The sequence below is a fragment of the Schistocerca serialis genome, chromosome 9 (assembly GCF_023864345.2).
Source record: "Schistocerca serialis cubense isolate TAMUIC-IGC-003099 chromosome 9, iqSchSeri2.2, whole genome shotgun sequence".
In the NCBI taxonomy this organism is placed as follows: Eukaryota; Metazoa; Arthropoda; class Insecta; order Orthoptera; family Acrididae; genus Schistocerca; species Schistocerca serialis.
The window spans coordinates 419,764,820-419,786,769 of NC_064646.1; the positions used below are offsets into that span (position 1 = coordinate 419,764,820).

The window sequence follows — 21,950 nt, forward strand, 5'->3', positions numbered from 1 at the left end:
AACTAGTACTTGGCGATCCCATAAATACCTCGTCAACGAAATCGTCTCTCAGAGGACGCTTCATTTGTGGAGGTGAGTTAGTGCGCGCAAGTGCAGCGCTTTTGACGGAGATATTCGCACCGCTGCCGGTAAGGTTGCCAACTCCCGTTGATATCTTAGACCGGGCCAGATATCTCACGAAATAAGCGTCAAACGAAAAAACTACAAAGAACGGAACTTGACTAGCTTGAAGGGGGGAACCAGATGGCGCTATGGTTGGCCCGCTAGATGGCGCTGCCATAGGTCAAACGGATATCAACTGCGTTTTTCAAAATAGGAACCCCCATTTTTTATTACATATTCGTGTAGTAAGCAAAGAAATATGAATGTCTTAGTTGGACCACTGTTTTCGCTTTGTGATAGATGGTGCGGTAATAGTCACAAATATATGGCTCACAATTTTAGACGAACAGTTGGTAACAGGTAGGTTTTTTAAATTAAAATAAAGAACGTAGCTACGTTTGAACATTTTATTTCGGTTGTTCCAATGTGATACATATTACTTTGTGAACTTATCATTTCCGAAAAAGGATGTTGTTACAGCGTGATTACCTGTAAATACCACATTAATGCAATAAATGCTCAAAATGATGTACGTCAACCTCAATGCATTTGGCAATACGTGTAACGACATTCCTCTCAACAGCAAGTAGTTCTGCTTCCGTAATGTTCGCACATGCATTGACAATGCGCTGACGCATGTTGTCAGGCGTTGTCGGTGGATCACAATAGCAAATATCCTTCAACTTTTCCCACAGAAAGAAATCCGGGGACGTCAGATCCGGTGAAAGTGCGGGTCATGGTATGGTGCTTCGACGGCCATTCCACCTGTCTTGAAATATGCTATTCAATACCACTTCAACCGCACGCGAGCTATGTACCGGACATCCATCATGCTGGAAGTACATCGCCATTCTGTCATGCAGTGAAACATCTTGTAGTAACATCGGTAGAACATTATGTAGAAAACCAGCATACATTAAACCGTTTAAATTGCTATCGATAAAATGGAGGCCTATTATCCTTCCTCCCATAATGCCGTACCATACATTAACCTGCCAAGGTCGCTGATGTTCCTCTTGTCGCAGCCATCGTGGATTTTCCGTTGCCCAATAGCGCATATTATGGCGGTTTACGTTACCGCTGTTGGTGAATGACGCTTCGTCGCTGAATAGAACGCGTGCAAAAAATCTGTCATCGTCCCGTAATTTCTCTTGTGCCCAGTGGCAGAACTGTACACGACGTTGAAAGTCGTCGCCATGCAATTCCTGGTCGATAGAAATATGGTACGGGTGCAATCGATGTTGATGTAGCGTTCTCAGCACCGACGTGTTTGAGATTCCCGATTTTCGCACAATTTATCTGCTACTGATGTGTGGATTAGCCGCGACAGCAGCTAAAACACGTACTTGGTCATCATCATTTGTTGCAGGTCGTGGTTGACGTTTCAGATGTGGCTGAACACTTCCTGTTTCCTTAAATAACGTAACTATCCGGCGAACGGTCCGGGCACTTGAATGATGTCGTACAGGATACCGAGCAGCATACATAGCACACGCCCGTTGGGCATTTTGAATACAATAGCCATACATCAACACGATATCGACCTTCTCCGCAATTGGTAAACGGTCAATTACAACACGGGTAATGTATCACGAAGCAAATACCGTCAGCACTGGCGGAATGCTAAGTGATACCACGTACTTATACGTTTGTGACTATTACAGCGCCATCAATCACAAAGCGAAAAAAGTGGTCCAACTAAAACATTTATATTTCTTTACGTACTACCCGAATATATAATAAAAAACGCAGTTGATACCCTGTTTGACCTATGGCAGCGCCATCTAGCGGGCCAGCCATAGCGCCATCTGGTTTCCCCCTTCAAGCTAGACGAGTTTCGTTCTTTGTATTTTTCGCTTGATGCTTATTTCGTTAGATATTTGGCTCGGTCACTATCAATGGACCACCCTGTATATTGAAAAAGGCATCATAAAAATGGAGGAAGAAAATAAATAAAATTATCAAACTATCAAAATACAAAGTAGCCTTCAAAATATACATAGACAACGATATCATTAATATACATTCGAAAGTCGCCTTCACATTTAAAACACAGCTGCTGATAAGTTACACATGTTCATACATATATGTATCAAAATGTGTAATTGGCACTGATATTAATCGAAGACTAGGTAATGATATCCTTTGGCATCTCTTCCCTTTACCCTTCTAGTCTCCTGTATAATTTTGTGCATACTTGTCCAACAAGCGTTAGATGTCAGACTGTTGTGTAGTTGTCACAAACTTCCTGTGTTATGTTGGGTGGTTAAATCGCCCTGGTTAGTCACCAGATCAGGTAAGGCCAGTTTGTCCTGATACTTCATTCGCTGAGGTACTACGTTCCGTTCGGAGGCAACAGGTTCCCCACTCGAGCTCTTTGGTTATGACCCAGTGGAGAAGCTCCAGCGGTTACGGCCATCGCACGACGACAGCATAAGAAGGCAGTTGAAATTGGCCGGCCGGGGTGGCCGAGCGGTTCTAGGCGCTACAGACTGCAACCGCGCGACCGCTACGGTCGCAGGTTCGAATCCTGCCTCGGGCATGGATGTGTGTGAGGTTAGTTAGGTTTAAGTAGTTCTAAGTTCTGGGGGTCTGATGACCTCAGATGTTAAGTCCCATAGTGCTCAGAGCCATTAGTTGAAATTAGTGATCAGCCAATATGGTAACTAGAAGCGCCCCTGACCAACAGCGATCGTTGGCCCGCTACTCCAGGCCCGTTTTGTTGCGCAATGCCGTAAACTGTTTCACGACGTAGCTGCTCACGAAGGATCTGTAATGCTGCTCCAGCAATACTCGAGCGTGCCACAGATGCCGCCTTACATCAATTTCGTTCTCATCCCAGGCTCGCTGCTCGACCTATTCAGGTCAAGTCGTGAACACGACGTTAACAGCAGATTGGCTGGAGCTTGAGGTTGAGGGAGAGTCAACGACCGCCCGCGCTGAACATGATTTAGTCGTGAAAGACTGTAAACAGACTAAATTAAAATTGAGTTTATTATAAAATATTTCATTTCTCTTGATGAGTTATTCTTTCTCAATTCTGACGCCTTTCAGTTCAGTAAACTTTCTTCAGTGTTTCACCCTGTCTTTTAAAAAACTTCATTTCTCCAACTCTGAAACGTTTTTCGTCTATGGCCTCTTTATTCGGCAAAAACACATTTTAACGAACAATTTACTAAACTCTGCAGAGGGAAAATAGTCGACAGTGAGGAAAATATGGAAATTAGGATCAATAAAGTACCATCAAGCTGTCCTAAGTGTTTTTGTTCTGATTACGATTTTGGAATTCGTTCAGTAATTTATACAGGGAGGAGATGAACCATGAGTTTAAATCGTTTCCTTACTAGACATTCAAAAACATTATGAAATGAGAATTTCCAGCAGCTATTTTATTTGATGTAAGAACCTTTTTTCCTCTAATAACCACAGCATTGTATCCATTTCTATAATATATAACATAGCGTCGCAAAACCTCAGAGAGCGGTGAGATACTAAACTCATATTCGAAAGGGTGGAAGTTCAAAAATCATCGTCCAAACAACCAGATTTCAAGTTTTGCATGACATCCTTAAACATCTGAGATTGTTCCTTTGAGAGGGTATGGCCAGTTTCCTTACCCATTCATCCCCAATTCGATCTCGTGGCGTCTTAAAAATCTCCTTGTCGAAGGGGTGTTAGACCCCAATCTTGCTTATTTCCTTAAAAATCTCCATTGTATTCTAGGACTTCTGTTATTGGACTGTGTTCAAAAAAAGAGCAGACGCGTCTCTTTGTTCAATAACATAAACTATATCACGTATTCTCCGCTCATGGACACGTAACGCTGTTCCAATAATCGTAAACACTGTCGTTTGGTTGATACCCAACAATATTTTGGAAGAGGCTCTTACTGTCAATGGTTTACTGCTTTTTAATCAACTTGTTGGCTCTGTTTTGTAATGAAAAAGATTTTTTTGAAAAAGAATGAGCCGGCCACTGTGGCCGATCTGTTCTAGGCGCTTCAGTCCGGAACCACGCGACCGCTGCGATCGCAGGTTCGAATCCTGCCTCGCGCATGGATGTGTGTGATGTCCTTAGGTTAGTTAGGATTAAGTAGTTCTAAGTCTAGGGGACTGATGACCTCAGATGTTAAGTCCCATATTGCTTAGAGCCATTTGAACCATTTTTTTGAAAAAGAATGTGTCAAATGTATTATTTCTGTCGCTATGGTATCCAGAATTTATTTCCTACAAGAATAAAACTTTTTTTGATCACTTATTGTTTGGAAATAAGAAGGGCGTTCAGTAAGTAAGTAACATTTTTTATTTATTTTTGAAAGCTGGTTAGTAACATTCAGGATTCGAATACAACTTATTATTTCCCACTCTTTTCGCTACAGAACCCTACTAATCAACATAACCTCCGTTCAGTGCGACGACATTCCGTCACCTTACTGGGAGAGCCTGTGTGCTCGCATGTTACCACTCTAGTAGTCAACGTCGGAGCCAACGTGTTGCTGCATCAACAACCTCCCCATCATCCATGTACCGCTTCCCGCGGAGCGCATCTTTCATTGGGTCAAACAGATGGACGAACTTCCATCATGCTGGAATAATTGTAGGACCGCAACTTCTGTTAGTCAGGACAACGATTAACCAGCCAAAGTTGAAAATTTCACTTTTTTTATTTACTCGTTGACTAGTTTCGGGGCCCGGACCCATTTTAAAATAATAACAGATAGTCATAATGGTATCTCTGAAAGTACAAAAAACGTTTCAAAAAGTATGTACGTACGTAGTACAAATGAACAGTTACAGTGCATACAGATATCTGTATGGAGCCCGGCGCGAAATCGAGTAAGTAAAACAAAAGAAATTAGTAACGCTGGCTGGTTTTCCGTTGCACCAAACAGGTGGGCGTCGGAAGGTGTGAGATCAGGTCTGCAGAGTGGATGAGGGAGACCAGTTTTCTGAGCTCCTCTCAGGTGCGCAGACTTATATGGGGCCTTTGTTGTCAAGGAGAAAGAGAAGTTCTTTTAGATTCTTGTGGCGACAACCACACTGTAGTCGTTTCTTCGTTTTTCAGGGTAGCCCCATAAACTTCAGAGTTGACCGTTCAGCCATGAGAAATGACATCACAATAGCTCCTTCAGAGTCTGGGGAGCCCATCGCCTTGACTATACCGGATAAGTCTGCTTCTTCGAACTTTTTCTTTGGAAAAGAGTTGGTGTGGTGCCATCCTATGGATTGCCGTTTTGTTTCCAGTTCGAAGTATGTTCATCGCATGTGACGTGTTCGAAAAAAATTGTCGCAACCAGCACCGTAACGCGCAAGGAATTCCACTCAGGTAGTTCTTCGCTGCTCTTTATCGTCTTTAGTTATACGGTGAGGAACCCAGTCCACACATATCTTTAGTACCGCACCTGTTGGACGAGTATGTCAGCACTACCAACAGAGACTTTCGGTTATGCAGCGAGGTGGTTGATTGTGCTCTGTCGATTACCTACAATGAGAATGTCAGCGTTTTCCAACAGTGCAGGAGTCACATCTATATGCGACCGGCACGTGGGATTTCGGATGTGTTTGCACGACCTTGTTGCGATGATAATAAGACCCCTCGCTCAACTAGTCACCGTGATTTTGCACTGTCTGGTCTCCGAAGACATTCTGCAAGCGCCTATGAATATCTGCGATGCTCTTATTTTCCGCCAAAAGAAATTCAGCAACACCTCTCTGCTTCGAATGCACCTCTGTTACAGACGCCATTCTGAAGGTTACATACAGCGGCGCCACCGATAGAAGCTGAAGCAGAACTATTCCACGATATCCTACAATAAACCTCGCATTCTTTTATACTGAAATTGGCCGAGAAGAAAATGCATTACTTACTCAAGGCACCTGTTAGTAGCAAGCAGTTGAGTATATGCTGTTCAGGATGTCATATCAATACACATGTTGGTGGTTTGGTAGTTGGATTCACAAGAGCAACTTCTTCATCGATACTACCGCTCTCCTATCCAATATTTTGTCGGCCATGTATCCAGGTGTCAATCTAAGGAACATCGAGGGCCCTCGAGATTACCACTGCTTACGCAGCCACAATAAATTTCAATGCACTGCTCGCAGCCTGCCCCATGACACAGAGATGAGTACTAATTAAGTATTTTCGGCTATTCCTCCAGTGGTTTCCCCCGAAGGAATTACTGCTTTACCAACACCTGTGATTAACTTTTTCATAAAAGAGATGTAGAAGACCTGTTTTAGGCAATCGTCAAAAAACGACAGACACGATTCCTACGAAATCAGGCAAAAATTGAAAGAGATTTGTGATACTTGAATGACTTAATTCTGACTTCCATATTATGTTTACAGATTCTTACGATCAGCTTCTAGGGAAAAAAAAAACACATTATTCCACCTCTCTACGCGTAGATATTGTCGCATATCTCCCCAGTGATCCTATCTGAAAGTTGTCCGTAGTCACGAGAAGCAAATAGTTGGTCGAGTTTTTGCAAGAGTTGCGAATACATATCAGCAAAAAGATTATTGTGCAACAAAATGCAGATCTTTCTAATGACGAATTTATTGACAGAAAAGTGAGATAGTACACAGGATGTTTCAGGAGTATTAGCAAATATTTTACACTACTGGCCATTAAAATTGCTACACCAAGAAGAAATGCAGATGATAAACGGGTGTTCATTGGACAAATATATTATACTAGAACTGACATGTGATTACATTTTCAAGCAATTTGGGTGCATATATCCTGAGAAATCAGTACACAGAACAACCACCTCTGGCCGTAATAACGGCCTTCATACGCCTGGCATTGAGTGAAACAGAGCTTGGATGGTGTGTACAGGTACAGTTTCCCATGCAGCTTCAACACGATACCACAGTTCATCAAGAGTAGTGACTGGCGTATTGTGACGAGCCAGTTGCTCGGCCACCATTGACCAGACGTTTTCAGTTGGTGGGAGATATGGAGAATGTGCGGGCCAGGGCAGCAGTCGAACATTTTCTGTTTCCAGAAAGGCCCCTACAGGACCTGCAGCATGCGGTCGTGCATTATCCTGCTGAAATGTAGGCTTTCGCAGGGATCGAATGAAGGGTAGAGCCACAGGTCGTAACAAATCTGAAATGTAACGTCCACTGTTCAACGTGCCGTCAATGCGAACAAGAGGTGACGGGGACGTGTAACCAATGGCACCTCATACCATCACGCCGGGTGATACGCCACTATGGCGATGACGAATACACGCTTCCATTGTGCGTTCACCACGATGTCGCCAGACACGGATGCGACCATCATGATGCAGTAAACAGAATCTGGATTCATCCGAAAAAATGGCGTTTTGCCATTCGTGCACCCAGGTTCATCGTTGAGTACACCCTCGCAGGCGCTCCTGTCTGTGATGCAGCGTCAAGGGTAACCGCAGCCACGGTCTTCGAGCTGATAGTCCGTGGTGCTGCAAACGTCGTCGAACTGTTCGTACAGATGGTTGTTGTCTTGCAAACGTCCCCAACTGTAGACTCGGGGATCGAGACGTGGCTGCACGATCAGTTACAGCCATGCGGATATGATGCCTGTCATCTCAACTGCTAGTGATACGAGGAGGTTGAGATCGAGCATGGCGTTCTGTATTACCCTCCTGAACCCACCGATTCCATATTCTGCTAACAGTCATGGATCTCGACCAACGCAAGCAGCAATGTCGCGATACGGTAATCCGCAATCGCAATAGGCTACAATACGACCTTTATCGAAGTCGGAAACGTGATGGGACGAATTTATCCTCCTTACGCGAGGGATCACAACAACTTTTCACTAGGCAACGCCGGTCTACTGCTGTTTGTGTATGAGAAATCGGTTGGAAACTTTCCTCATGTCAGCACGTTGTAGGTGTCGCCACCGGCGCCAACCTTGTGTGAATGCTCTGTAAAGCTAATCATTTGCATATCACAGCATCTTCTTCCTGTCGGTTAAATTTCGCGTCTGTAGCACGTCATCTTCGTGGTGTAGCAATCTTAATGGCCAGTAGTGTAGAAGTTATTAGTACGGACTAATTCGAATAAAATTTCCTTGTGTGTCCAATTTTTCACTGATTGTAAAGAGACCTAGCTGCAAAGATATGTTTCCATTGCACCTGTTGGTGCATCAGTTTTGTTGGTTTACCTCATGGAACGTAAGTTTCATTTTGAAGTCCAAGTTGATAAGTTATATTTGATTGTTCATAAATACATTTCTTAACTATGACGGACCATCTTTTAATTACACCTCTTCTGTTGTCACATCGTCTTATAGCGCCCCTCATCTCGACCTCCTTGAAAACAAGAATTCAGCGTTATAGGAAGAGTCTTCTTCAGCCTTAAGGATGTCCTTTCAGTGTGATGGGGTTTCTGCATATTCTAGTTGTCAAGCATTACCTAAACATAACATTCCCCGGAACACTCGTCGCCGAAAACGGTCACTTTACGTTTTTTGGCCACCATGGTTTGGATTTTTTTCCCTATCGGGTAAACGATTCAGCGCATATTTATTTTTCTTTTAAGTTGCAATTAAAATGAATAAAAGCGCAGTTGACGCGTTTATCTGATTTCAAGGATATCAAATCAGCATTAAAACTGCGGAACCTGCCACACAATGACGCATATGTTGGGAGAGAAATTAGTATCGACTTCTGCGTGCGGGTCAGCCGAATGGAGGCTGTCCGTAAAGAAATTGAAAACAGGAGAACTGACCTTTCGCAAAGCTGTCCTCATTACAGAACGGTAAGACCGACTCAGAAGAGCAACATTTCGTATTGTCAGCAAAACTCGAAGGAGCACTGTGAAGTCGTAGGCAGGTTTTATGTAAATGAACTTTGAACATTTGCCTTTCCTTAAAATATTATGTGAGCATTTCTTTAGGTTAATTTCTAACAGCTTTATCTCCGTAATAAACAAAAATTGGACATACATTATGTTAAATTAGTCTCTACTACCACCTCTTAACATTTTTACTTTTACTCCGGAAACTTCCTGTATTTCCTTACTGTTGCCTAATTAGCTATTTCTGAACTTCTTACAATGTCCAAGCGACAGTACCCTTTTTCCTGGTAGACGTTTGCCACATGCTTCGTCTTCTACAACTCTAAGGCCCCTTCATTTTGTACTTTACGTGCCCACTTGCAGAACATTCAACGCACGCGGCGCGTAAAGCACGCCTAATAACTGCTCCGTATCTTTTTATGACCATAATTTAAGCGCTTGCAGCGTACGAGGAAAGGTTTGTAGTGCTCAGTCTAGAGAGTCATATTTTTAGTAAGGTGACGATCCTGTTCACGAACTTCCTGAGTACGACTCGATAATACGACAAGACTGGGTTCACTTACCTTTAAAGACCGCTGTTACGATTCTCAGTCTTCGTCAGCAGCCGGTTATTGCCATGCGTTGTTCCTGTAAAGAAGGAGGAGGTCACTTAAATCACAAGTACTAAACATAATTATTCAGGATATTACTTAAAAGAATTGTAATCTCATACTGGAAACCAAGAACGACATCAAATGATGCATCGGTGAATGCGACTTCTCATATCCAGATTTCAATATTGCTACATTGTGTATCTGCTTTAAAGTATTTTCTGTAGGTAGAGTCGGGGAGCATGCAGATACCTATCGAAGATCATCTTGTTCTATCATGAAACGGTGTAAAAAACCACTAAACTTCTTAGCAGTTCCGACTGTCATAACAAATCATCAGGAAAAGGAAATTTTTCATTCACTTCGGCGATGTGCCAGTTTCATCGGAACTATACAGCCGTAGATTAAAACTGTGTGCCCGACCGAGACTCGAACTCGGGACCTTTGCCTTTCGCGGGCAAGTGCTCTACCATCTCAGCTACCGAAGCACGAGCTACGACCGGTACTCACAGCTCTACTTCTGCCAGTATCTCGTCTCCTACCTTCCAAACTTTACAGAAGCTCTCCTGCGAATCTTGCAGAACTAGCCCTCCTGAAAGAAAGGATATAGCGGAGACATGGCTTAGCCACAGCCTGGGGGATGTTTCCAGAATGAGATTTTCACTCTGCAGCGGAGTGTGCGCTGATATGAAACTTCCTGGCAGATTAAAACTGTGTGCCCGACCGAGACTCGAACTCGGGACCTTTACCTTTCGCGGGCAAGTGCTCTACCATCCTTTCTTTCAGGAGTGCTAGTTCTGCAAGGTTCGCAGGAGAGCTTCTGTAAAGTTTGGAAGGTAGGAGACGAGATACTGGCAGAAGTAGAGCTGTGAGTACCGGGCGTGAGTCGTGCTTCGGTAACTCAGATGGTAGAGCACTTGCCCGCGAAAGGCAAAGGTCCCGAGTTCGAGTCTCGGTCGGGCACACAGTTTTAATCTGCCAGGAAGTTTCATATCAGCGCACACTCCGCTGCAGAGTGAAAATCTCATTCTATACAGCCGTACATTGCACACACCCGCAAAGGCTGAGTTTGTAACGTTACGAGGCATAAGAAAGCATCTGAAAATGCTACATCCTCGCAATCAGCCGATCGTAAGAAATAAATGGCCCTGATCGTAAGACAGCCAAGGTGGAACATGGAATTTTCTTTTAATAAATGCGTTACTTGAACGCGCGATATGCTAAGAACTTAACAAATAACATTTAGACATTCTACAGACGAATCCATGAGCATTACTGATACACAAGATTAGTAAAAATATAAAACAGAAAATTGTACTAACGAATTAGATGAAGAAACATTTCCGTCTAGCTTTTTTCCATTTTTTTCATTTTGAGTAATAATTATCTTTGAATGACTGTAGGACGATGAGGATACAGGATGACTTCGACAGAATTTCTATTTGGTGTGATAAATGGCAGCTTGTTCTAATGTAAGTTAATGCAGATAAATGGGAAGAACAACCCTATAAAGTTCGAATGCAGTATTATTGATCTGCTGCTTGACAAAGTCACACCGATTAAGTACCTAGATCCAAAGTTGCAAAGTGATATGAATGTAAAGAGCACGTAAGGCTATTAGTATGGAAGGCGAGTGGTTGGCAGAGTTTTAGGAAAATATTGATCGTCTGCGAATCGCGTATAGAGCGCTTGTGAGATTACCGTTTGAGATTCACAAGCTGCGACATCGTCACGTGAAAACAGTGACCCGTATATGTAATAAGTTTCCTTTAATTTACGTCTGTGGTCACAAATTTTTAGTTAACAGATTACCGGTTTCGGTCTTTAATGACCATCATCAGATCTGTTCCATGAAAACAAAGTCCTAATGTACTGCAGCCATAGTTGCATCGTCAAATGTTAAATGGAAAATTTTACGATGCCACTATGGCTGCAGTACATTAGGACTTTCTTTTTATGGAACAGATCTGATGATAGTCATTAAAGTCCGAAACCGGTAATCTGTTAACTAAAATTTGTGACCATAGACGTAAATTAAATGAAACTTATTACTGTTCGAGTGTTTGGGGTACCCACCAAGTAGGATCAGAAGAACGCATCGAAACAATTCAGAGGCGGCAGCCTTATTTTGTTATCGGTAGATTCGACCAACACACTGGTGTTACAGAGATGCTTCGTGAACTCAAATGGGAATCCCTGCAGGGAAGACGACTTTTTTTTCACGAAACACTATTGAGAAATTTTAGATAACAGTCATCTACAGCTGACTGCAAAACGATTCCACAGCTGTCAACGAACATTTCTCGTAAAGGCGGTGAAGCGTAGAGAAATTAGGGCTCGCACGGGCGCATATAGACAGTAGTTTTGTCCATCTACGAGTTGTATGGAAAAGGAATTGGCTAGCAGTGGTCCGTGGTACCCGCCTCCGTACACTATACGGTGGCTTACAGAGTTTGTGTGTGTATATATGTAGATGTAGCTGTATTTCTCAACCATTATTCTTTTACGTAGCTTCATCTTTACTGTAAGCAGAAATTTTTATGTACGCATACGCATGACGCCCAGTGAATTAAAAAATCGTTAACGCGCGTCCTAGTCTTCACAGTAATATTTCACATCACTAATTTTCAATATTTGTTGGCGGGAAAGCTGGGTTCGAAGTCTGATCATTCTGATTATAACAACAGCGCGATGGACCAAATGTAGATATACATTCTCTTATGGCTTTCATGATTTCAGGGACACCAATCAACGACTAGCATTCTACTAAAATATGTTACTGTAAGGTATTTGAAAATTTTTGTAATTCGGAAATGAAGGAGCATCTTGTACGTGTTAAGGTGCACCGCAGGAGCATGGATGATCGTTCTCAAAATCCAAAACGTGTATCCGCAACAGTCGACTCTGTACATTCGCAGTGCGTGTGCAGGATCGGGTTCCAGCGGAAGGATAGAATATAAGTCAGAAACAAATCATCTGCGTAGAAAAGTCCGCAGTAATATCTGCACAGGCCGAGACAATGAATCTTATTTCGAGGGAAGTGCATAATGTTCATTATCCTATTTTCTTGTTTCAAGTGGTGCATGGTAGAACTACAGTCGGTTATTAAGTGTTGTCTAGGGAACGGATAAAATCAGTTATTGAATTTTATGACGATTTTAGCAAGTGACCATACAAAATAGTTTCCTTTTTTTCACTTGTTCTTCCTCAAATGAGGTGAAGCTATGTGTATAAGAGAAACCAACGATATACACTCAAATTTTACCAAATATCAGACGTAAGTGTCGAGGTCATGGCACTGGACACAATCGTAACATCATTGTAAAATATGTCCTGCATCAACATTTCGTGTTAAACAGTAACCCTGATTTAAAGAATCGAACATTTGATCTTAGTTTGAACAAAAATCGCATTTTTCATGTATCTCACTATTTATTACATGATATCTCCTGATGAATGTGTCGAACAAGGATATAAACGTCCATGTGTATTCAGTGGTGTATAAGGATAGTGTCTGAAAAACATGTTGATGATAGAGTTAGTAGAAAAGAAGTAATAAATTAAAACGTCATCCCCTATGTTGAAGTTTACTCCATAAAAATTGAACGTGTAATAGCTATAAACCTTTTCCTTCCATCATTTTTCGGGAGTGTCACAGAGTAAAATGTTCGTAAGGATTTAAATTTATGTGTGAAATTGTCTGGATGCCGCTACGTGCACTCGTTCTCAAATATCGGGTGGTTGCAGTGTGACCCAGGTCACGTACGCAGTTTATAACATTAAAACTTGACTTACTGTGTAAAATTATACCTCTTCATTATCAAATTTAAATACAATCTATAATAAACAGATAGGCAACCAGCAACTGGGATCTTGTGAGCGTTATCCATACGGACCAATTGCACCACGCTAAGAATCATTGAACACTGAATGACTCCCTCGTTGCGCTCGTTGACCCGCTATAGGAAATTCCACATTCGCAGCACACGAGATGTCTCACCTTACGAAAGATACTTCATCGAAAAAGCGTAAGATCGAACTAAAAAGTGACCTGTTTTAACATGATGACGTTATCCTTTACCCTCTCCACCAGACACCACGATGTGGTTTGTAGTGTTAGATGTACAAATAAAGAAATAAAAGCATGCATTAAGAGAAGAATGATTTGCAGCACTTCCAATTTAGCTCTGGCTTCGTGCTCATTTATTTCTGGTCGCGTGATACGTCGCACAATAAAAGCAGTAATGTATTAATTGTCTACTGGTCGGAGCTTAAACTAATGTTGTCTCCCCATATAGTTTGACGAAAGCAATGAAATACCCACGGACTTCTTATTCGAATCTAATTCAGCCACTGAGGATTTTGCACGGCTCTCGAACAGCAATCTTTATTAGAGTTTAACGTCCCGGCGGCGACTAGCTCATTAGAGCAAAGCTTGACTTGAGGAAGTATCGAAAATAAAATCGAAGACGCCCATTCGAAGTAACCTTATCGACATTCACTTTAGGCATTTTATGGAAATCACGCAAAACTTAAATCTGCATTGCGAAAGGAAATTTTTAATTCTCGTCTCCCCAAAACGATTCTAATAAGTCACCTTCCTTCGGGCAAATACAATACAATCTTTCTTATTCACTAGTTTCAGATTCCCGTGCAGCATAAAGTAGAACGGTTTCTTTTTTTCTTTGGATTTGTTGTCTTGAATGCAAAATCTATCAACTTGAGGTTTACTATACACTACAGAAAGCCTTTGGTTTTTGCTTAAAGTAGGGTGTACTCCAGTCAACTTCTTTCTCAAGTCTACGCTGTGTAATAACGCCAATACGTAAGATCATATACGAGCTTAACAATTTCCTTCCGTAGAAGTGGCATTACCTATGCTTCCAAATTTTTCTTGTATTTTACCAATTCTTTTCATGATTTTGCTCGAATTTTTCGTTGATTGACCAGTCTGAGATGTGATGCTTAAATTAGCAATTCTCATACAGGATATAGTTTTTGATATATTTTGCCTCTCTGCCTCAGCCCGAATCAAGATTTTCTGTTCTAAAATATCTCGAACGGTTCTCTTCAGATCTTTTCGAGTTGCCTTTTGATTCTGACTTCTGCGTGAACATAGGCACCAAATACGAAATCAAAACAAAAAAGACCTATTCGAATGGCTCCCATTACTCGAACCATACTACCCAATCGGGGATATGAAGGAAAACGTTGCGCCGTATCAACAGAAATGGAAATATTCGTTTAAATTTTTTAGTACGTGATCTAGAATAACTACTCATACGCTAGTATACTTAGTTATCATTGTTTCCTACCCATCATAGTACAGTGGGACACCAAAAGCAAGACAAGAAATCATCTTGCAAGCACAAAGTAAATAAAATTCAACCAGCTTAATAACATTGATTGTAGTCTGTTGTTTGCACATAGCAGACTAACCATATGGCTACATGCCACTGCCTGCCACCATGTCCTAGAAACGCTGAGTATGACGAAATACCCTTCGCGTCGGACTATCCATCTACCCCTTATCTCACCATCAACTCTTCACCGTTATTCATCTTAAATCTACCCAATGGGAATTCGGTTTCTCCAATGCCATTTCGATTCATTGGCAAGAACCAAGCATTCTACAACATCCTGGGTTGCCTATTTGGGTGGGAAATGGAAAAAAAGGACATTTCTGAAGAATATTAGAATCTTTTTACTTTCTGCATTCGTGGTTTTTGTGTTGTGACGTGCGCTTTTTCGATTAATGACTGTTTCACAGCTGTTACAAAAACTAGAATGACAACCATCACAGTGTAGTTGTGTTCATCGCTGCTGGTCTTCTCGTTGCTCCTGAAACTATTGGTTGCTATTCAACGTCAGCCGAACGTCTGCGACTTGGCATTCACGCCGCTGGCGACCCGGACATTCACCGACCATCAGGGTTCCGCCACGGCCTTGACACGTTTGTCGTCGTCCGCAGAACTTTACTGTTAGTATTTGCACGTTATGGGTTGGCGTTTTCAGAGCATCTTTTCAGTGATATCAGCTCCAAAGAAGAGTAGCACGAATACAAACCAAGTTATTCGATTTGTGTAACATCGCAAATCACTGTAAATTGCCAAGTGCCCCTTTCTTTGTAGTTGAGACGGTCGACTCATATCTTTGGTTAATGGCAAGGCAATGTATATAGCACCTTTCCACCTGTGTTAGTAATGATTACGTTCTCTACTGTACCTACACTGACGATCAAAGGACATTATGATCACTATTAATGATTACAATATCTGTGTTTATAAGTGTCTGTATTTTCATACTACAATCTTCATCAAACATGCATGCATGTCTGCTGTTCTGACGATTACACCTGTGGTAATTATTATAAAATGAAGTCGCAGTTCGCGAATCTGGATAGACGTCCCTGTGTGGGAATCACAAAATGTGCGAAAGCAAGGACTGTGGACTCCGTGACATATGGAAGTTTAGATCGGTCTTGAAGGCGGGCTCGGATAGTCAAAGTGGTTAATGTGACCGCTCTCGACAAGCGGGAAATCCAGCTTGGAGTCCCGGTATGACACAAATCTTCATATGTCGCAAACAGCCGGCATCAATCCGGATTCGTGAAATGAGAATCCATTTCGTATCTTTATAACTACTGGCCAGCGCAAGATTGTGTGCCACCTTATGGCGTTTTGGTCACCTGACGTTTGAAGGAAAGTGTATATGCAGAGCAGGCACGAATGGATTATCACTCTGGCAACGCTACGAGCCGCAAATAAGAAATCCACAATACAAATGGCAGATCGTTATGACTCGGCGCATGGGAACGAGCATTTCGCCCGCTCGTGTCTACTGTCGTGAGTATCTATGGATTGTCGTTGACGTATGGTTGAACCAAGAGTAGTCAACAAGGTGTTGGATGTCCATTCCTCGTCACCGAATGCAGACGTCGGAGGCTTGCCTTCTCTGTAAAGGACAGGCGGTGATCTGTGGCAGATCTGACGTCACAGTACAATGCTGGTGTTTCGGAGCCCGTTATTGAACATGGGACTCCGAACCAGTCGATGTCTCCCAAGTTGAACCAAGACATATCCACTTACAATTTCAGAGGGTACAGGATCGTCGAGATTGGCCTGTGGATCAATGGTAGCGTATTACTGGTCGGATGTGCATTTTTCTTGTTATTTCCGAACGATGGCCGTGTCCGGATACACCGACATCCAGACGAAATGCTGGTGAAAACACACAGCATGCCAAGGAAGCAGTCTGGTAGGGGTATCGTGCTGAGGGGGACATTCACCTGTGCTTTCATGCGACAGGTAACAGCAATCGAAGGCACCTTGACAGTTGTGGACTACGCGAACATTATTGTGGTTCACGTGTATCATTTCATATTTGCTGTCTTCCACGACGGAGATGGCATCTTCTGACAGGATAACTTGCCGTCTCACAAGACCAGAATCGTATTGGAGTGGCTTTAGAAGCGTCACAGTGAACTAATGTTCATGTCTCACCAACTGCGACATATTCGCGTACACAAACAGTGATCCAATACTGTCAAATGTTTTTTATTCCAGTCTCTGATCACAATATCAATTCTTTAGACGAAGATCAGTTTCAGCCTCTAAGTCCTTTTTTTACACCACGTCCTAAAGTGATAAGGCCATAATGGCATCGTCAAAACATATAAATATAATGCTGTGCTGATTATATTAATATGTTTTGACGATGCCAATATGGCCTTATCACTTTAGGTGATGGTGTAAAAAAGATCTGAGGATGATCATTACGGACTGAAACCGGTCATCGTCTAAAGAATTGATATTGTGATCAGAGACTGGAATAAAAAACATTCCATGTTCGTGTGTGGCCACCAGCTTAGCCTCATTTGCCCCGATGACACGCGTCTGCTCAGTTCACACAAACCACCGTGCCGAAATTTTCTGGAATTTCGTGACCTGCACGTAGACATCTGGTACACATACCTCCGGAAACTTTCCAAAGACTTCTAGAATCCATACTATGCAGAATTTTGGCTGTATTTCTCTCGGAAGGTGAACCAAAAAAATGTCGTGTGACTAGGGCCTCCCGTCGGGTAGACCGTTCGCCGGGTGCAAGTCTTTCGATTTGACCCCATTTCGGCGACTTGCTCGTCGATGACGATGAAATGATGGTGATTAGGACAACACAACACCCAGCCTCTGCGCGGAGAAAAATCTCCAACCAAGCCGAGAATCGAACCAGGTCCCTTAGGATTGAGATTCTGTCGCACTCACCTTTTTTTTCATTTTGTTCGGTATTGTTCGTTGCGTTTGGCCTGGGCGGACGTCACAAGACATCGGTTCAAGTTGATCGTTGACTTCTTTACTCAGTTTTTTTATTACAGAAGGCGAGCAGCCCTCTGACCACCACTCAGTAACCGGGGTCGGACGGAAAGTGAACCACTATGCTATTAAGCATGTGATTATAATCTTTGCGTTCTTCAGAGTATGTCAGGTGAAAGTCATTTCCACAATTGCAGTTTCGGGGATGGTGTAGGAAACCTACTATGTTGTTGACGAGGTCATAGTGTAGGTGGTTTCCCATTGCCTAGCTTCCACCAAAACAGTATGTAGCTGAGAATTCAACAGCAATGACGCTCCTCCGCTCGTTGATGACGTAAATTTCACACCTGGATACCTCCGTATCGAAGGACACCGCTACGTAACGTCCGCCTACGGACGCGGGTGTTTGTTCAAACAGAAATACTTGTTCAGCTCCAACCCGTCCTTCGCTTGCAGATTAGCATCTTCGCCTAAGCAGCAGAGGATTCGTGTTCGCCGGCCGGTGTGGCCGAGCGGTTCTAGGCGCTTCAGTCTGGAACCGCGCGACCGCTACAGTCGCAGGTTCGAATCATGCCTCGGGCATGGATATGTGTGTCGTGTCCTTAGGTTTAATTAGTTCTAAGTCTAGGGGCCTGATGACATCAGATGTTAAGTCCCATAGTGCTCAGAGCCATTTTAACCATTTCTTTTTATTCGTGTTCGCGATATCTGCCTCCGGTCTTACGATTTCAGGATGTCTTCCATGTATACCACACTGTACATGGAATGAACTTCAAAATAGTTTGGAAAAGGGAAACAGACGCATGACTATCAAGCATAGACGGAAGTGATTACGGCACTGTATCCGTTGCATCAGACAAAATTACATGGCAAGAATCTTATCGTTGTAATTAATCTGACGGTTGTGACAAACATTACGTGCCTGCATTCCGTTTCTGGTAAGGTGCCATTCGACCCACAGAGTATAATCAAATTCATTGACTAAGTTTCAGTTGTCCCCGGATAGATCACCATTTGACATCAGTATAGGCTGAACATACGAAAATAATTTTTGAACGAATTGAGTTAAAATTTCAAATAAACTGGACAACAAAGAGAGTTTGGATTTCAAGCAATTTGAACAAACATCAACATTAGTGTTGCATGGTCTTACTTCACGAAACACTGAGGAAAGACCTGAGCCGACAGAGATGGTTCAAGAATTGGTTAAGAGACTGGACGCACATTCTGAAGGAGTGAGGTTCAATTTTCGGTGAAGAGTTTACTTTCCTGTGGCTTCCCTAGCTGGATTAAGGCGACTTCCATGATTTTTTTTTTTTTTCAAAAAGCCGCTGCCATTTTCCTTCATCATCTTTTTTTCCTTCCGCGCTTGTGCTCTGTCTCTGATGACTGAGACGCCGACGAGATGATATACCCTAACAGGGAAAAGAAATGATACAGTTTGTTGATAATAACGTGAAAGAAGAATCTTAACCCAACATTACATTTTAGTGACTTGACTTAAAAAAAAATCAGAAAGTGGAACCTAAAGCAATAATCGGTTACAGTCTCTACTATTCCCTCCACCTGAAGTCAATCATCATTAATGCGACCTACAAACAACGATTACGAACAATATGCGACAAGTTAATTCTTCGTACAGATCGGGATTCGCACCCTTATGCCAGTCTTTCGCGGGAATGTGCTACCAATAGCTTTTCCCAGGCATGCATAGCGGTCCGACTGAAGAATTGAACAAATCGCACGTCCCTCCCCAAATCATCCTAAGTTTCCAGTCTTGCTATACTACCGTGTTACATGACTGCATCCCAGATGTTGTTGGGGTTTCGTTGGTCCTTCCGCCGTATCTTTTCTCTCACTAGCGTTAGTCCAACAGTGCCTCGAGAAAGCGTCTATGGAGATTGGAAGGAAGCTAAGAAAAGCTTACTCGGACGTGGGAACTGGTAACACACTGTCTACTAAATGCAGGTGTTACAGTTCGAATCTTGGTTAGATACACAGATTCAGTTTTCCACAACGTATATTTCACCAAAGAGTTCAACAAAAATATCAACTCAGCGTGGGTATGTTTACAAATTAGTTAAAATAGGCTGTAAAGGAATTACCGATTCGAATTTCTGATAACATTATACTGTTTAACTTTAGATAAACAACGAATGGAAGAGTTTCGTAGAGAAAGTTCGAAATTAAGCCCGAAAATTAATTGTAATAAGACTAAAATGAGGTACAAAGGACACATCGAAAAGGAAAAAGTACAAATTAACAATGAAGTAATAAAACTAATCGCAATGTTTTAATGTTAAGAGCAATTTGAATGAAAATGAATGTGAAAGGAACAGTGGATGGTAAGATTAGAATAACAGTTTCTAGAATAGGGAAGAGGCTACTTGAACATTTGGCAAAGAATCTCAGAAAACTTGGAAGTGTGGAGAATAAGAACGTCAACAGCACCCGACGATGAGAAATTATAAGGCAGGTAATGTAGGATGTTGGTTGAAATAGGTTGTTGTTGTTGTTGTTGTTATTGTCCTCTGCAGTCCAACAACTAGTTTGATTCGCTCTCCATGATACGCTGTTCTGTGAAAGCCTCTTCACCCTCTAGTAGCTATTGCAACCTACATCCTTCTGAATCTGCATACTGTATTCATCTCTTACACTCCCTCTACGATTCTTAGCCTCCACACTTCTCTTAAGTCCTAAATTGGTGATCCCTTGACGGCTTGTGTCCTATCAACCAATCCCTTCTTTTAATCAAGTTCTGTCACAAATTTCTTTTCTCCTCAGTTATACTGAGTAGATCCTCATTAGTTAAGTGATGTACCCTTCTAATCTCCAGCATTCTTCTGTAGCGCCACATTTCAACGCTTCTATTTTCTTGTTGTCTTTACTGTTTATTGTCATAGTTCCACTTTCATAAACGACTACACTCCACGCAAATAGCTACAGAAAAGACATCGTAACACTGACATCTACATTCGATGTTAACAGATTTCTCTTCTTCAGAAACTGTTTTCTTCCCATTTGCTTTCTGCATCTTATATCCACTATTTCAACCATTATCAGTCACTTTTCTGCCCAAACAACAAACTCATCTGCTGCTTTAAAAGTCTCGTTTCCCCTAATCTGATGCCCTCAACATCACCTAATTTATCCTGTTTTGCTTTTGTTGGTATCCATCTTATATTCTCGTTTCAAGACGCTGTCCATTCCTTTAACCACTCTTCCAATTACTTTACTCTCTTTTGACATTTAGGTCTATTGTAGTACCTTTCCACCACTGGGTTACGCATGCCCCTATCATTCATCCCACAGTCATCTAAATCAATGCAAACATAACGCGTGGCATGTATTTGCATTACACACTACATGTAAACATCACAGTCATCTTCATCCAGAAGACACATTCATATTTCACAGGAAATGTGCCACAATGCGAGAAACAATAAATCATATTCAGAGTGATCGCCTCCAGCGTCATGCGTTTTTTGTGTTAAGCTTATTCACGATTTGCAAATATTTATGATTTTTTACCTTCCTTCCTGGTAGTTTACTTGGTTAGAAGTAGTCTCATAGTAGTAACGTACTAGCACCGTAATAGCCTCAAAAATACAGGATGATTCAAAAAGAAAGAACTGATTTCAAGTGTTTATTCCAGACAAGCTATGAAAGCTATAAACACATTGCGTATGTCACTGGATAGAGGACGGCCGGCCGGAGTGGCCGAGCGCTTCTAGGCGCTACAGTCTGGAACCGCGCGACCACTACGGTCGCTGGTTCGAATCTTGCCTCGGGCATGGATGTGTGTGATGTCCTTAGGTTAGTTAGGTTTAACTACTAAGTTCTAGGGGACTGATGACCTCAGAAGTCCCATGGTGCTTAGAGCCATTTGAACCATATTTTGGATAGAGGACGATTCAAAGTTTTATGTCCGCACAGATACTACTCTATACACTCAACATGAGCACTTGATAAATATCGAAAGTGTAGTTCATTACATTCCACATACGAATTAACAGGTTCCTTTTTATTGAATCGCTTCAACAATTCGATTTCTCGTGTCTTGCTGAGTAGCTGCCGTAGGTACCCCCGCAGAACAAAATCGCAAGGTGTGAGGTCTTGTGAACTGGGAGGCCAAACCAATGAACAAGAACGTG

General features: G+C 42.2%; 1 protein-coding gene across 1 annotated transcript in view; it reads right to left on the bottom strand.

The window, feature by feature from the left end:
• LOC126418723 (glucose dehydrogenase [FAD, quinone]-like) overlaps positions 1 to 21,950 on the bottom strand; it is a 490,865-nt gene that overhangs the window by 265,165 nt on the left and 203,750 nt on the right. Inside the window, exon 3 of the mRNA XM_050085628.1 lies at positions 9,458 to 9,521. The gene's annotated coding sequence lies outside the window, so the exon portion shown is untranslated. The remainder of the gene's footprint in view (positions 1 to 9,457; positions 9,522 to 21,950) is intronic.